Source organism: Heloderma suspectum, chromosome 3, assembly GCF_057233095.1.
Source record: "Heloderma suspectum isolate Gila_16-S chromosome 3, 16-S_ref, whole genome shotgun sequence".
Taxonomy (NCBI): Eukaryota; Metazoa; Chordata; class Lepidosauria; order Squamata; family Helodermatidae; genus Heloderma; species Heloderma suspectum.
In genome coordinates, this window is record NC_139460.1 from 6,867,461 (window position 1) to 6,885,593 (window position 18,133).

Sequence of the window (18,133 nt, forward strand, 5' to 3'; positions counted from 1 at the left end):
CTAGTCTTACATATCATCGGTACATACAAGGTGGCAGTTCAAAGATGGACATTCGCAAGAGGTTAGAATGTGTCGTGCCTGATAAAGTATTCAGTGTCTATCAATACTTGCGTGTCAATAAGCTTGTTGATTTTTTTAAAAAGTCACATACTCAATCATGATACCTCATCAGCATGCTTTTGTATGGGAAAGATTGAAGTGTATTTAATGTAAAAATAGCAACTATGCATTATTTGCACAGTAAATGCAAGTTAGTGCTGGTTGGCGTGTGTAGATTTTTTTCCCCTGTAGATAAGCTCTGTTTTGTAATGATGGCATTTGGTTGCAAGTCCTGGATATGTTGATCTCCTTCTTGGAATGCTTGTTTTCACCGTGCAGACACTGAAAATTAGGGATAGCTGCTGATATGCCACAAAGAATATTCATTTTAGGCTGTACAATCAAATTTTTAAGGGAGTATGAACTCTGTTCAATGTAGTTGCTTGCTATCTGTTTAAATATAGTGCACAGTTAGAGTAGAAGATATCTGTGGCAAGATTGGCCACTGTCTGTAGAATATATCAGCCTTATCATTGATGTTAGCTTGTGATAACTCTGGTCAGGTCAAAATAACTTGGCAAAAATCACACAAATTACAAAGCAGAAAACAAACAAGAATAATACTTTATTTAGAAAACATCTCCTTTCTCCCAAAATTCTTGCATATATTTAGAATTTGTATATTGCAAAATGGTGTATAATAAGTGCTAAGCTTGTTAAATTCTGTAGTCTTCATGTCTTTATGAAACAGATTTGGTTTAATTTGTCATTGTGTGCCCAAGGGCCTGTGTGGGGAGTGCCACAGTTTTGTGAGGGATGCAGCTGCTACTATTTCTTGCCACCTCAAAACCTGAAATTCTCAGGATGCCCTTTGTAGGGGGAGCCCTGGGAGTTCCACATGGAACAGCAGCCTAGAAACTGTCCAGTAAATCATAAATGGAGATAACTATTTTTGGAGTTTCAAGTAAATAGGTTTACATAGTGAATACTTGTTCCTATGTTAATTCCAAAGCTTTGCATTGCAAGGCTAGGAAAACAGTTGACAGGCAGAACTAGGGTGAGGACATCTAGAATAGAGATTTTTACCATAGCTGATCCACTGATCCACCAAATGTTTCCATTTTGGTTCGTGGAAAGGAACAGAGCTTGGCCACTTTCTGCACGTTTGGAGCCTCTGTTCTCCTCTTTGTTACAGCAGTGAGAGAACCTCATGATTTTTTGGAACTAATACAATTGTACAGCAAAGCAGAATCGGGCTCTTTTCCAGTTTCACTACAGCCTTGAGAGACTTTGACAAGTTGAAGAACCCGTCCCACCCATCTATCCTATAAGCATATACTAATAGCAAACTCATTCCCTGATTGTGGATATTTTTGTAGCCAAACAGCACCATCCATACATAAGAGAGAGGTATGAGTGGGCTTGAGGGAACCTTAATTTTTGATTGATAGATAGATAGATGGGAAAAAAACCTACAGGCATAAATCCTTACCCCACCCACCTGCCCAGAAACAACCCAATGAGATCTGAGCTCAGTGGGCTCAGAATGCTGTCTGACTTTTGGGAGGGGAAAATGGAGGGTGGATGGAATAGAGTATCCTGGAGGTGGACATGGCTGGCTTGCTGGAACCCTGAACAGGCGCATTCCACACTACAACATTTTGTTGCTGGTCTCACTAATGGACTCCAAACTTCCTTCCCTTTCTTTTGGTGTGGTTCAGTACCACACCTGGAAGCGTCACACAGGCAGCTGATTGGCCACCATGTGAACAGAATGCTGGACTTATCTGATTTAGTGTGGCTCTCCTTAGGTTCATATGAAGTTCTATCTCGCCATGCGAATCCTTTCAGTACTTGCCAGTCATCTGGCTCCTCCCCATTGTGACATACCTGGCACACATCCCTGCCCCAAGGTTCAGAACCACCACAGCCAGTCAGATTTACACAATCCCATATAAGTCGCCATATTAAAGTTAAAAACTGGGGGGAGGGATTAATCCTTCCTAATAACTGGTACATCTACAACAGTTCACTCATCAAAATAAGATAGCCAGACACCAACGAAATGGTGCCTCTGGTTTAGATAGTAGCTCTCTTTTTAACTAGAACCAGAGTCCAGGGCAACAGCAATCCTTCAGTCTTTCTGGTGGACAGAAACATCTCCCTCACTCCCCTGGGAGACTTAAGGGCCATCTAGTTAGGAAAAAAAGAGTGCGCTAAAAATTAACTGAACTTTTAAAATGTACTGTTAATTAAGTGTCAACACACTCTCCTACTTTTTCCCATTATGTAATCTATTAAATATGAGCTGAAAAATCTCTTGTCTACCAGCAACCAATTTTAGGTTTCTATTCTCTGGATGTTGCAAGATTTGTCAATGCCTAAAACATAAGTGAGCTGAATTTCCAGTTGTGTGTTAGGTGGTGTTGATTATTCTAATTCTAGGTGTGATAAGGATTACTCCTGATCATAAGGTCTTTGGGCTGTTTTTAAAATGCCTTTGTAATTTAGATGTCAAATATGCATTGTTAATTTGGGGGGATTAATTAGCACTTCTACACTTAAATGTAATTAGCAATTCAAAGTCAGCATTGGAGATTTTAAAGAAATGGTATTAGGGGTTCTCTTAGCAGAGCAGAGGCACTAAGAAGGTATTAATCATTTATGTCCAGCCTTTCCTTCAGGAAATGTAAGGTGACATATAAGGTCCCTCCTCTCCGTTTTATCTTCACAACAACCCTGTGAGATGGGTTAGGCTGAGAGATAGTAACTTGTGCAAAGTTACTCAGTGAGTTCCATGACAGTGGAGATTTGAGCTTGAGTTTTCCCAGTCCTAGTGTAACACTCTAGTAACTACACTACAGGATATATCAGCTGAAAAGAAATCCATAGGACATCTACTTCTATCTCCTGACATGACAGGATATTCTATAACTTAAGCCTTCATTACAGGTTCTTAAACTTTTATTAGGATTCTCCACCCTACCCCCAAACCCATTTAATCTATATCTGCCCATCTGTGATCTTAGGAGCAAACTATATGTGGTAGTAAACAGGTGGCTTCACACTGTGGGTGTGCATGTTACTTTTTACTGTATTTTAAAAAAAATGATATGTATATGGGCTGCCAAATAACAATGTTCTTCAAGCGGCTCACAAAACATAAATTAAAATGCAGTAACTACGGACAGCATATTGCAGCATATAATTTCTTTATGGCAGTAGAGAAAACGAAATCAAGTTATGCAGCATCAGTAAAAAAAAAAAAAATCACAACCAATAAGAACTTTACAGCTTTAAGACTACAATTTTAAAAGGCCTCCGAGAATAAAAACGACTTCATCTGGTACTGAAATGACCGTAAAGAAGGTGCCAGTTAGCCTCTCTGGGGAGGGTATTCCACAGCCAGGATGCCACCACTCAGATGGCCCTCTCCCTCGCAGCCATCCATCCTGCTTCACTTGGTGGAGTTGCCTGGAACAGGACCTCTGAAGATATTCCCAAGGTTCATTTAAGGTATATGTAAGAGAAGGTGCATCTTCAGGTTAAGAACATAAACATAAAAGTCATGCTGGATCAGACCAAGGGTCTATCTGGTCCAGCATTCTGTTCACACAGGAGGTTACCAAAGCATGGGTAACTATGGCCAGGCATTCTCCATTCAGGTAGGGTTGCAGTTAGCACTTAAGGCAAAGATGATAAAAAGTTATTCAGCCCACAGAGGTCACTTGAGCCTTCAGTGACAATGCTGGATTGCTATGCATGTCAGAACTGTGGATCTGATCCTTTACGGTATAATCCCTTCCAAAACTGGTTGAACACCTCTCACTTGGGTAGACAAACCACCCACCAGCAGTACATCCGTCTTGTCCAGATTGAGATTCAGTTTATTACCCCTCATCCAGTCCTTTTCTGTGCACAGGCACTGATTCAGGACAGCCACTACCTCACCTGAATTTGATGAAGAAGAGAAAGCTGGATGTCATTTGCATGTTGGTGACACCTCAAGAATGTAAGAATTTCCTTGCAGGGTTAGACCAAGGTTCATCTTGTCCTGCATCCTGTTTCCAGCAGTGGCTAGCCAGATGACTCTGGTGGGTCACAACAAGGTGTGAAGCTGATGGCCTTCCATTGTTGCTTATCTCCAACTTGTTGGTTGTGTATGTGTCAAACATGGAGGTTCTGTTTAGGTGTTATGGCCTAAGGTATCAATAGAAGCATCCTCCATGAATTTCTCTATTCCTTTTTAAACAAACTGACTACCTTAATGCCAACCACTGAAGATCTTCCAGCTTTGTCATGCTTTCAGAGCAGTGTAGTTTGAACATGAAACAGCCGCTTACTTATTGCAAATAAAACACTCTTCTGTACTGGTTCTGCATTATGGATTGCCTAATCAGAGTTGGCCTTACTGATGTTCATGTTCACTGCTAATGTGCTTTTTTTACCCCTGGCTTGCTGTGTCTGTGGTGCTGTAGATTAAGGACTAAATAAATCATTATGTTTATTATGTTTTCCCAGCACTGGAATTGAATAATCAAAAGTTGGGGAGCACCAAGAGACAATTTGGTTATCTAGTCCAGATCTTGCAACTTGTAACCTAAAGGACCACCTGTCTCATTATGTGCCTTCTGTTCATCAATATCTGTAGGAGAGGTCCTCCTCAGGACACCACTTTCTCCAGAGGTCCATTTGTCAGGCATGCAGGAAAAGGCTTTTTCCTGTGTCACTCCCAAATTGTGGAATGTGCTCACTCCAAAGTCACGATTGCCATTATTAGTGGCAGGGAAACAACAAACTTTGCCCAGATTGAAGGGTAGTGGGAGGTTAAATTGGGAGAGGCTTTAACCTCCCACCCCAAGTAATCCCTTTCCTAGCTCTTAGTGGGCAGGGAGGAGAGGTTGAAAACTCCTCATCCCTGCACACTAAGAAGTGGTAGGCAGGGCTGAGTGTGTGTGTGTGTGTTCAGCCCACAGCCCACCACCACATATGGCCCTTGGGTCCAAAAGGGTTTCCTACCTGTGTTGTAAATATAGAAATCCTATCTGATGTGAGAGTGTGTTGTCAAAATGGCCAAGGAAGGTCGATATTAATATGTAATAAAAGTAACTGTGTATGGATAAAATATTTTCCCCCCAGCAACTTCCTGAAACAACTTTCTGGCATCAAAATATCACTTTAACACATGTTGCAATATGGTTTAATGTAGAGTCTCCATGAACTTTTAATTAGTTCCAGTTTGTTAGTGAAACCCTAGACCTCCAGATGACAAGCCTCCCACATTTAAATGAATGTTTTCATAATATCTAGATCTGACTGGCACTGTTGCTACCATGATTATATATTGAACAATGTTCTACTTTATAGAGTTTCATGTAATCTTTCACTTTGAGTGAAGTTCATTCTCCAACAGAGCATGGTTATACTTCTGTAATATTACATCTTAAATTGATCTGTAGCTGTTAGCCAAAATATCCTTCAGATTATGTGCCCAATTGCTGAAGAAGTTGGAAGTACAAAGTATAGCTGTATGTGTGAGTTAAAGTATCTGTAGTATATATCTGGCATGTTGGGAATGGGATATTGGAACCTTATTAACGATAGGATATCCCTGTTATATTTAACTGACTGTATGAGTATGAGACAGCCTAATATGATCAAGCCGTTTCTGTAGGGGTCAGGTGACCTGTCACCTGTCAGGATGGGTTATATCTCTCTGGTAGAGCACATGCTTTGCGAGCTGAAAACCCCAGCTTATGTCCTTGGTTCAATCCCTGGCATCTCCAGATCTCAGCAGAACAGGAAAAGATCTCTGCTTGAGATCTTGGGGAGCTGCTGCCAATCAAAGTAGACAACAATAAGCTAGCTGGACCACTGGTCTGTCTTGGTATAAGGCAGCTTAATATGTTTGTATATGATCACTTAAACCAGTACTACTGTTTATATCAGACAGCAGATCTCAGATGCAATACTTAGTCCACTCTTCATGGTCTGTCTCCTCGTCAGGCCTAAAATAAGCCGCAGTAAGCACGCCTGGGGAATTTCCTTCCTTCAAATGGTGGGCATCCTTCTTGTGGATTTATTGTATTTTCAGAATGTATACTCTGCCTCACTTCCAAGTTTTCCCCAAAGGCCTAAAGCTTGGCTAGTTACCTTTTTTGTTGTTGTTCAGTCGTTCAGTCATGTCCAACTCTTCGTGACCCCATGGACCATAGCATGCCAGGCCTTCCTGTCCTGCGCTCTCTCCCGGAGCGTGCTCAAGTTACCTTTATATCTTGCTAATTAATATTGTGACAACTAAGATAGGCACCCATACATATGTTAATGTGTGAAATGTTTTGGCTAATCATTGAACAGTCATGTGTGATCATGAGTAGAGCTTGTACAGCTCTGTGGTATACCCCGGAGGTGAGAGCATTGAAACAAAACAGGATATGGCTTGAGTGAAGGTGGAGAAAAACTCCTAGTGGATGCAGTTGAACTCTGGTGTGTGTCTGTGGCCAGGTATACTCAAAAGCAGTGAGAATGGCAAGGAAAAAATATTTAATACCCTCTATTCAATCTTCCATATGCCACCCAGTGGAGCTTTTTAGAGTTGTCTGGGGCCTATGACATTCTGGCCCTAAGGACACTATGGAACCATCTGAGGCCCACTGTAATGTACTGGCTAGGAACTTCCAGGATAAGATCTCTTGCATCCGCTGGCACTTAGACTCCAGTCTTACTGCTGGTGAATCAGGTGAGGTGTTCTGAGCACAGCTTGGTCTGGTTTTCTTGGATGAGTTCCAGTTGGTACAGCTCGAGGACATGGACAAAGTGCTTGGACAGGTTTGTGCAACCACTTCCATATTGGATCCTTGCCCCTCTTGGCTTATATAAAAACCAGCAGGGAGGGATCAACTGACTGGGCTAGGGAAGTGATTAATGCCTCTTTATGAGAGGGAGTGGTCCCGGGCCACCTGAAAGAGGTGGTGGTGAGACCACTCCTGAAGAAATCCTCTCTAGACTCAGAAAACCTTAATAATTGCAGGCTGGTGGCAAATGTTCCATTCCTGGGCAAGGTCCTTGAGCAGGTGGTTTCAAGCCAGCTCCAGACGCTCTTGGATGGATGACATCAGTTATCTGGATCCATTTCAGTCGGGGTTCAGGCCTGGTTTTGGGACAGAAACCACCTTGGGCGCCCTGTATGATGACCTGTGTCGGGTGAGAGGCAGGGGAGTATGACCCTGTTGATTCTCCTCAATCTCTCGGCAGCTTTCAGTACCATCAACCGTGGCATCCTTCTGGGATGACTGTCAGAGCTGGGAGTGGGAGGCACTGCATTGCAGTGGTTTCGCTTCAACTTGGAGAGTTGGCTCCAGAAGGTGGTGCTTGGGGAACATTGCTCAGCCCTGTGGATTCTCCAATATGGGGCTCCACAGGGCTCAATTTTGTCCGCTGTGCTGTTCAACATCTACATGAGACCATTGAGTGCGGTCATCCAGAGTTGTGGTGTGCCTTGTCATTAGTATGCTGATGACACGCAGCTCTATTTCTCCTTTTCATCTTCTTCAGGTGAGGCTGTGAATGTGCTGAATCAGTGCCTGCCTGTGACAATGGACTGGATGAGGGCTGAAGCTCAGTCCAGACAAGACTGAGATGCTGTTGGTGGGTGGTTCTTCTGACTGGGTAGAGGGTTTTCAACTTGTTCTGGATGGGGTTGCACTCAGAAGCATCTTTGTCACTTGAGGCTCAGGTGGCCTCAGTGGCACAGAGTGACTTCTACCAATTTTGTTTGGTGGCCCACCTATGCCCTTATCTGGACAGGGATAACCTGGCTTCAGTTGTCTATATTCTGGTAACTTCCAAGTTAGATTACTGCAAAGTGCTCTATATGGGTCTGCCTTTGAAGACAGTTCAGAAACTGCAGCTTGTGCAAAATGCAACAGGTAGACTCATAAAGGGAACCAGAAGGTCTCCACATATAAGACCAACTCTGGCCCGCTTGCACTGGCTGCCTATATGCTTCCGAGCTCAATTCAGAGTGCTGGTTTTAACCTGTAAAGCTCTACACAGCTTGGAACCACAATACCTGACGGCACGCCTCTCCCAAAATGAACCGACCCATACACTATGCTCTGCATCTAAGGTGCCTCCTCTGAGGGAAGGTTGGGAGGTGGCAACGAGGGAGAGGGCCTTCTCAGTGGTGGCACCCCATCTGTAGAATGAGCTCCCTGATGAGGTCTGCCTCCCTGATGAGGGCCACCTGGCACCAACATTATTATCTTTTCAGCCCAGATTAAGACCTATCTCTTTTCCCAGGCATTTGGCAGCACATGATGAGTTTAAATAGGTCCTGGATGTGTCTTTAGTTATGACTGGCAGTTGAAAGTTGTTTTAGTTATATGTTGTTTGTGTATATTGTCTGTGTGTTTTTATCCAAATGGCTTTTAAATGTTGAATATTGTATTTTAATATTTTAACTTCTGTAAACCACCCAGAGAGCTTCAGCTGTGGGGTGGTATAGAAATACAATAAATCATAATCTTATATGTCAGTGGCATGTCTCACTGGGATATCCAGCTTGTTCGCATAACATCTGTGTTAAAGGAACTGTGCTGGCTGCTTATTAGCTACTGAGCCATGTTCAAGGTTATGTTGTTTAGGGCTTTATATGTCAACAACTTGGGACCAGGATATCTAGCAGACCGCCTTTCCCTATATATACCTAGGTGACCTTTAAGACTGGCAGAGGAGACCTTGCTGGTGGTTCTGCAACCAACAGAATGTCTCCACATAAAGAAGGCAGGCTTTCTCGGTGGTGGCACCCACCCTCTGAAAAACTCTCCCCCATGCAGTTCAGGAGGCAAAACAAACACCTCCTGAAAATGCACTTGTTCACCAAGGCTTTCTCTGGCTTGTAATTAATTGCAATTAATGATATGCTGCTGCATCTTACTGTTTCTTGGATTATTTTGTATTGTTGTAGTAGTAGTAGTAGTAGGAATTGTTTTGATGGTATATTTTAAGTGTGATTGCTAATTATATATGAACTGCTTAGAGATTTTGTTAAGATGTATATTAGTAGTAATAGTAATAATGTCTTAATTCTAATAATGGCAGTAGTGTTGAATGAAATGCAGGAGGCATTACCAAAAGCACGTTTATTTTACTTCTCAGTTTTTCTGGAGAACTATTTTCCAGATCTCTTCTGAGCCAAAATGTGACATACCAGTCTCCTAGCTCTAAAGGTATGTTGGCGCTACAAATCCGGCCATGGCTTAATTTTCTTGGCATATCCTCCAAAGAATCATGGGAAGTCTTGTGAGGATGCTGAAAATTCTTTGAGGTCCTTAACTCTTCCACATAACTATTTCCCTGAGGGTTCTTTAATTTTAGCTAAATGGTTTGAAGCAGGTTTAAGACTTATTTATGTTGTTTACATGGCTTCTATCCAATAATTATGTTAATAGGTGGGAGGAAAGACTAAAATGTCTGAACTTGAGTAGGGCCTAGCCATATGGAAGATTGAGATGATAGAATCATAGCATTAGAAGGGATCTTTGAGATCATCTAGCCCAACCAGGGCAGCAGATCTCTTTGTTCCATCTTTCACCTTCTGAGAAATGAAGGTGTTAAAAAATTATTGGATGTTCTACACAGTAATAGTTGTCAAAGCCTTTTCTCAGATTATGAAAAAGAGACTAAATATAATTTGTTACTATGAAAACTATAAAGAAAACCTCCAAGTAGCCAGTGGATTCTATCTATATTTTTATCTGTAAAATAAAGGGGGGAAATGTTAAATGTATTATCCTCTGTCACTAAATAGAGTTAAATTTGATGTGTATTTGTATTGGAAACTATTTTTTTTAATTCTTAGATGTTCCATTCTTCAAAACCCACCAGCCCATACCTTCTTTGTCTTTTAGAACAGTCCCACACAAAACTCTCCTTGCTCACCCTGTTCAGTTACTTCCAGGAAACAGAGAATTTTGCTGTAGAACTCTACTGCTCTGATTATTCCCAGTTGCGGATAGTGGGAAATCCAGTTGTGGATAAAGCAGGACATTTATTTACATAATGTATTTCAAATATTGATATACCGCCATTCATGAACAAATTCCAGGGCAGTATACAAATTTCATTAAAACACCATTTAGAATGGAGATTACAATCCGCCATAAAACAGAAAATTAACAACTCTGGGCCTTAAAATCAGCAAATGCTTAGCAAATATGTTTTCTACAGGTGCTGAAACACTATCAAGGTTGGTGCCTATCAGCCTATCGCAGTGGGGAGAGAATTCCAAAGGTGGAGTGCCACAGTCAAGATGTTGCTCATGGCTAGCTCGAATGCCAGAGGAGAGTTATTTAAGAGCAGCAACTCTTGGGTTGTGTCTAATGGTGTCTTTTCACTAGTGGAATGGACATTGGTGGCCAATCACATTTCCTTTCCCCATGCAGCCCTCTGTGTGCCTTCCAAATCTACTCTGGAGAGTCAAGAGATCTTCTGCAGCTGATTTGGGGCATGTGCAGAAGGGGAGGGAAGCTGCGATTGCACCTGTGGAAGCCCGCTTACATAACGTTGAATGTAGCCCTGTGTTTTGATACTTGGCAGCATACCTTAATGGAATACAAAGCAAAGCTCTTTATTGCAGTATGCCAGTTGTGCTTCCCAAGATGGATAATCTTACATAAAAACATTCAAGCGGAAATATGATTACATTACACTGGTGTGCTTTTACTCTCTCACTAAGTTTTTATGAAGTTATCCCTTTCTAGTTTTCATTGCTGTCAGTCACTCCAATCCAGCAAGGAAAATTTGTTGTGCAGAAGTGAGCTTCTACATGCACTGCTGAATTGATGCTTTGGTGTAGCAATGTGTATTATAATGACTTGTACAAATTCCAAGCAATGCTTGAGTAAATCTGTTTTATTATGTATGTTTGAGAAATTGACTTTCAGAATCAAGATAGTCATTAAACATGAGCTGCATTATTGTAAAGATTCAACATAGTAATGTTGAGACATCCAGTCAGAATAAAAGTGGTGCTTTCATTTATTTATTCTCTTTATATAGTAATTGAAGGACAGCATAGCATACTTGGGAAACCTACAAACATAGTAAATATGTGCTGCATAATGTCTCCTCTTTAAAAACATGTCTTACCTGCTACACCTCAGTTAACCATGTGAAAAGGAACATTGATAAATACACATTAAGGTCTTCTGCCTTTAAGGTAATATTAAAAAGAAATTTCTCATACTGATCCAAATTATAGCCCTAGAAAGAATTCTTGAAACCGATCAAATTTCTTGGCTCTAGTTGCAGGTTTTACAAGACTAGTGATGTTTACTTTGCCCCATTTTCAGACACCAGCGACCTACATTTCCTTTCCTTTTTAACCTTCCAGTTACAAGAAAAGCTTTTGAGTATGCCTCTAGCAGCTATAGTTCTTTTGTTTACTATGTAAGAGGTTGTCTTGTGTTTGGATAAGATTGCACCTGAGCACCTAGTGGAAACTTTAAAAGTAAATAAAATAAGCTTGCAGGCACATCTTGCATGTGTTGCATAGACCATGTAAAGCAACCTGATCATCGTGGATTTGTGGCAGCGGGTGGGGTGGGTGGCCAGGGAAAAGAGGAGAAAATTAAGAAAAGACAATATTTAGTGACTGGCTTGTGCTAATATTGATTGGTGTTTAATTTGCAACTCTTTCAAAGCAAATGTTTAAAACTATATTTACAACATGAAATGCTATATTAAAAGGGCATGTATACACAACATGGACAAAGGGCTGGATTTTGCTATTTCTAGAAGCATTTAAATCTAAAGTGTTTTTGCCTTTTAGTTGTACTTTTTGTTCTGACAATTAGAACAGTCGGGTAATTTTTGAAAAATGCACATTTCATAGGTTTCTCTCCTCGGGGCATCGAATAAAAAATAATACTTCGGCTTCTGCCACTCCTTCATTCTGTGCCCTAATTATTCTCTTACTAATGCCAGTGCTCTTTAAAAGAAATCCTTGAAAGAAAATCATCTGCATCTAGCAATTACTCTTTATTATGGTTACCAGGTTATTTTGCTGATTTGTTGGTAGCCACTAGGCTATACTTCGTGCCAGAGTGTGAGAGTCCATCCCTTTCTCCTTATTAGCCTTAGGATATTTGTCATGGTGGTAGTTTCAGGTATAGGATCATCCAACCTTTTGCCTTTCTGTCCTTACTAGAACTTTACAGATGCATGTTTTTCAACACACTCCGTATAGTATCAACACCATTGACATCTCAAGTTCTCTGAAATAAGAGTTGGCAGAGAGTCTGCTTTCCATGAAACATATATTCAGGTACATAATGAAATAGGGCAATACTCAGATCACACTTTTAAATGTGCATCATTGATGTTCAGAGGATACTGCACCGGGCAGGTTGTAGTGTAGGTATGAGAATACTAAGTGTCAGATTTGACTATGTCCCAGGGTAAACGGATCCACAAGTAAGCTATATAAGGCACTTTTCTTCTTTGTGCTAATGTCTGATTTATACAGTGAAGGTTTGTACTAAACAGTATCATACAGAAATGCATAGAGGCATTTGCAAAACATGATGCTGATTGAATAGTTTTCTTTTAGTTGTTCAGGTGTGGAATTGGATAATCCACATGCATAAAGCAGAATATTTCTCTATTCTCTCAGAATTCTGTATTCATTTCTTCTCTGGAAAAATCTGCATTCCATAATATAGTTTGAGATGTTTATAAAATAAACATTGGTCAACATGTACTTGGATTCTAAGAACCATGACCAGAGTTCCACTCATGAAATGGGACTTTCCTGCCATCTCCTTTTTGGTCTTAACAGTATGGTTCAACATGTAACATCCTGTGTGCTTGAGTATGCCTTGTATGCTCATGTTTGGGTGTGTTCTCCCACTGCAATTTATCTGGTTTTGTGACTGAGAACTCTTTATACCCAAATTCTGATGGTATTCCCATTCACAAACTTATTGGATCCCTTGGCTTGAACCTATACTATTGTCCTGGGGATGAGTGTGGATTGCTGAATAACATGTTGGACCTGAATCTGGGAATGTGGATTCTAATCCCATTGTAGCAATGCCAACATTAAGCAGTCTTGGCCAAGTAATAAAGTATCATCCTGACTTGCCCCTCTTTTTTAAAAACAGAATTAGTCATTACTTCATTGTGGGTAATTAATATGCCATATATATGGTTAATTGGTGCAAGCCTCCTCTCTGGCAAGTTTAGGTGTTGCTTGCAAGTTTCCATAGTAGTTGTTATAGTGGTTCTTGCTGTACTGCTGCTAGATCTGATTCTGTTGTAACTAAGGCAGTAAAATATTCAAACACAAATTCAGTTTATCAGAGACAAATTTGCTGTTACTTTGTGTCCCCAGCCACATGTGCAATGTTCTTGTCTACAGGAGGAACGTGTCAGTAGGGTTTTGGTACTGGTGGGGAGAAGGAAGAAAAGTCTGAAGAGAGAAAGGACTGAAATGCGAATATTACTTATTCCAATGCAAAGAAAATAAGATGGGGAATTTTACCTCTGAGGTCTGCCGTGATCTGGGAGTTCTGTTATGTGGACCCAAACGCCAGAGTTATAGGAATTGATCCTTCATTAAGTATAGGGGACCAAGGTAATGCCTTGTTAGGCCCCCTTGAACCCTTTCTTTCCAAATACATTTTTTTTTTAATTGAGCTAGGGGAGAAGGAAGACTGGGAAGAATAGCAGGGAGGATGGTGGGGGAAAGTTGACTATGGCAGATGAACTCCCTTGAGAGTGTAACACAAACTGAAGTTTTACTGGAGGGAATTTATTTTTAAGACCTTGGTTTAGTGGAGGGTCTTTTTCATAAGAACAAAAGAAGGGCAAGGAGGTATCTAGAGTACTAATGCACTTGCTATGATAAGTGCAAAAGCACAGAGTGCAAAGTGGGAGGTCCATGTGCAAACTTTGGATATAGGTGCTTTACCTTAATATATGATAATGAGTGTTAATGTGTTTTCCAGTGGCTCAGCATGGAACTTGCTCTCCTTAGGGCTCTGGATGGCCAATCAGGAGGATTCCTTGGATGGGATGGGGAATTTCTGTCCTTCAGAGATTCTCTCCCAAGCTCCTCCCCTGAGGCCCCACCCCATCTCTGCTGGTCTTTCTCTAGAAATCCCTGCTGTTACTTCTGATAACTGATTGGAGATAACAGTGAGGATTCATCTTCATGTATTGCTAGCCATCCCAATCAGGAGGACAAGTGGTGCCAATTGAGTCCCTTCCTCTGTGCAGAGAGAGGCATAGAGTTAGGGACAGGGCAGGAGGAAGCCCTGTTCATATTCTGGAAGTCTCATGCTTGAGATGAACTCCAAAAAGGACAGTCATATGTATCTGCTGTCCTTGTTTTTACTTGACATACCTTACCTCGGCATTGTGGAAGTTCTTGGTATTAGGATATACTTAAAATAGCATGGAGGCTGAGCTCCTCAGTAAAAGTACCATGTGGTGACTATAGTGTGTTCATAAAAGTGTGAATGTACAGGTGCCAAGTTCAAAGGTTATGTTGGCACGAAAAGATAGATCATGATGTTTCACTGTTTCATTGAGGTATTTGTGAATTGTGTGACTGCTTCAAACATAATTGTGTGGCATGTTAAACCGCGTCATACTTCTGTGCTTTTGGTATGAGCTGTGTAGTTCAGGAAGTATTCCTGGAATGCTTTGACTGCATGAAATAGTACCTGTTATCACTTCATCTGCAGATCCAGGCATTTGGTGGGTACTGTGACCTTGATGCATGTCCAAGCGGTAGCAGATTTACAAATACTAGCATATTACTGTTGTCTCACTAAAGTCATACGACTGCACCAGAGCACAAAAGCATTGGATTATTGGTGCAAGCCACTACAGTTTAAATCAGTTCTTTCAAGGACCTGAAGAGGTATTGCTTTGTTATAATATTGTTGCACATGGTTTTACTTTGTTGTAGAACTGGGATATAAAAGGTTACTGTGAAGAATTCAGTGGCCCAAGCCACGCTGATGACCCATATAGCCCAGTACTGTCTTCTCTGGCTGGTGTGCAAAAGGAGGATGGGAGGTTACGCAGAAGCTGAATGAATTCTTTGCATCTGTCTTCATTGAGGAAGAAGTAGGGTAGATAGGCCTGAACTGACTTACTGAGGAAGGCAGTCTGAAGAACTGAGGCAGATCATTTATGGACAAGTTAAAAAAAACACTGGTCCCAATACAGACCATATTCTTCTCTCTTTTGTGAGAATTAGCTATTTATCCCTTCTCTCAACTTTTTAAACCAGTTACTGATCCATAGAAGGACCTATCATCTTAACCTATGTCTTCTGAGTTTACTCGGGAGTCTTTCATAAGAGACTTTATCAAAAATGTTTTGGAAGGCCAAATAATACAATATATACCAAATTACTTGTATCCGTATGCTTGCCACTCTCAAGGAACCCTAAAAGGTTTGTGAAGCAGGACACTTTCAAAGAAGCCAGGCTGATTCTTCAACACGATGGCGGCGGTTGCACAACATGACAGTCCATTGTGAGTTATTTAAGCCACAGTGAGGCCATGGCACATGCAGGGCATGTGTGGCCTCCATTTTTATTATGCAACCCTCCCTTGGGGATTCTCGTTTTGTGTGAACTTGGCAAGCATAGGTTATGTGAGGATTAAACAACCCTCGCTTTACCCATGGTCTGTTTTTTGTTGTTTTACCCGTGCATAACCCAAGTTCACCAGGATTGCACAACATGACAATTTGTTGTGAGTTAAATAATCCACAACAAGCATGTGTCGTCTGAATCCAGTTGTGTTCTTCTATAACAAGTAATTGTATTGTTTAGTGGAACTGGTAAGAGTGTTCTTGCTTCTTTGCATTGATTCATGTGATTCATTAGTGGCTGTTGACATAATTATATATTGATTCTGGTGAATCAATACCCTGGTGAAGCCCCAGAGTTGGAAGTAATATTGGCAAAGAATATGTCTTCAGTGGCTTTGGGTATCCAGTATAATTCGGAAAGAGTACTGTCAAAATAGTTGCTTGGGTTCAACTGTTAAACAAGTGGATGATCCATGAAGGACGACACAGTAGTCTCCAAGGTTTGTAAGGTTTTAAGTAGCTTCAGGAAATCTATTTGCTGAACCCTTCATTGTTGCCATTTTTGTTAGTAGCATAGCTAATTCTTGGAACATATGAGGAAAAAAGATTGATTTTGTATACATTTCTTGGACTGATTTTGTGTTTGATTCAGTGAAAAACATAAATTAAGAGGAAGCTTAATTCTGCCTAAACAAAGTGATCACTAATAGCAAAAGCCAGTCAAGGCATTTCTGGTACATTTCTGGCATATGGACTGTTCCCTGTGTATAAAATGGAGCACAGCTGATGCTAACAGCTTTCATTTCCCTGCAAGCAATTCTATGGTTACCTTTCTCCCCCCACCCCCAGGGGAAAAGCCATCAGTCTTGGTGCTCTATTGTGTCTGGGATGCAATGTTCTTTTAAGCTTTTGGTGTACCCCAATGTCTTTCTGATGAAAGCAGAATTGCTGTCCAGGATTTACTATTTCTATTGCTAAGGGAATTCTAGATGCCCAAAACTGATTTTTTTTTTTTTTAAAGCTCTGTTGCTAATGGCAACTCATTCTAATCCCTTACTGTATATGGTATGTGGCTTACACTCTTTGACATAGTGATACAGTCTAGAATATATTTTTTCTTCATAGTGTTTACACATGTGTTCATGCTGCTGGGGTTAGGCTTAATATAGAACTTACGAGTCTTAAAAGCAGATGGTGTGTAGACAATAGAATCTGATTTCTGCATATAAAATCTTAGATCTTACACTTTTGTATACATAAATTAGAAAAGTAATTTGAATGCATCTGGTAAAGATATAAAATCAAGTTAGAAATTTAGGGTACTGTAATTGACTGCCACCTGTACTATATTGTTATGCATCAGTAGTAAATTTCAATCATCTGTAGTAAGTTACAGTAGTAATTTACTCAACAATAGTAAATTACAATCAGCTAAGAAGAATTGATGTTTTGCAGGCTGAAGCTTTATGTTGAGTTATGTTGAGTTAAGGAGCTTCTATCCCCAGATTAATTGATAAGGTAAATAGTACCCCACTTTTCTAAGGAACTGAATGGGGATTCCACCTGTGCACATAGGAAACCAAGGATCAGCCTTCCCCACCCTTGTACCCTCCCGATGCTATGGTCTTCAACTCGGCCCTAGCCAGCATGGCCAATGGTCAGGAATGCTGGGGGTTGCACTCCAAAACACCTGTAGGGTGCCAGGTTGAGAAAGGCTGTCCTGGATCAAAGGTTTTGGCTGCAACATTAACCAATATCTTATGTAAGGACACTTGGTTTTTAGGATGTGCAGCAGAATGAAGACAGTGGCTGGAAAACAGAACTTCATTTCCCATCTTAAGTATAAATGGTTGGACTTCTCAAAACTGTGGATTTTGGGGGGAATGAAATAGTTTAATATCAAATATCTCTCGGTAACCAAGCAAAACAGCATATTCCCCTTGGCAACAGGAAGAGCAGTCTCGTGCACTTTTAAAGTGGTGGTTATTCTTTCAAACCTGAGGCAGTTCAAGTTATATAATAGTCCTTACGTAACAGTACATGAATCAGCAGGAAGGATAGATGATTTCTCAATGTAGACCTTTTTGTTTTCACTTAGGATCACAAAAAGAACTCGTAAAACTTTGCATATGAAGAGTCAACATGACCTTTGAAATATGGGAGGAAATGAAAAATAATATTTTAGCGCACCTTTTGTATTAAGCTCCCAGCCTGGCATCCTGCATGGTGTCCCCAATCCTTGGCCGACTGGTGGCTTGGCCTGGGCTGTTAACCCTTCCCACTCTCTTTTAGCAGGATGAAGCTGAGAGGAAAGTGCCTGCTTCCTTCTTGGTTTCATTCTGTGAAAAAGTGGGAAGGATTAATCTCCTTCCCGCTTTGCTGAGTGGGAAGGGTTAATCTCTTTCCTGCTTTCCTTCAGCCGTTGCCACTACTGCTGCTACCCTCCTTGCACACAACGGTAGTTGGTAGGAGTAGCGGG

The 18,133-nt window shown here is 40.9% G+C and overlaps 1 protein-coding gene across 5 annotated transcripts in view; it reads left to right on the forward strand.

Moving 5' to 3' along the window:
* The window catches only part of FCHSD2 (FCH and double SH3 domains 2), a 225,663-nt gene that overhangs the window by 6,161 nt on the left and 201,369 nt on the right, over window positions 1–18,133 (forward strand). The gene's annotated exons all lie outside the window — the stretch shown is intronic.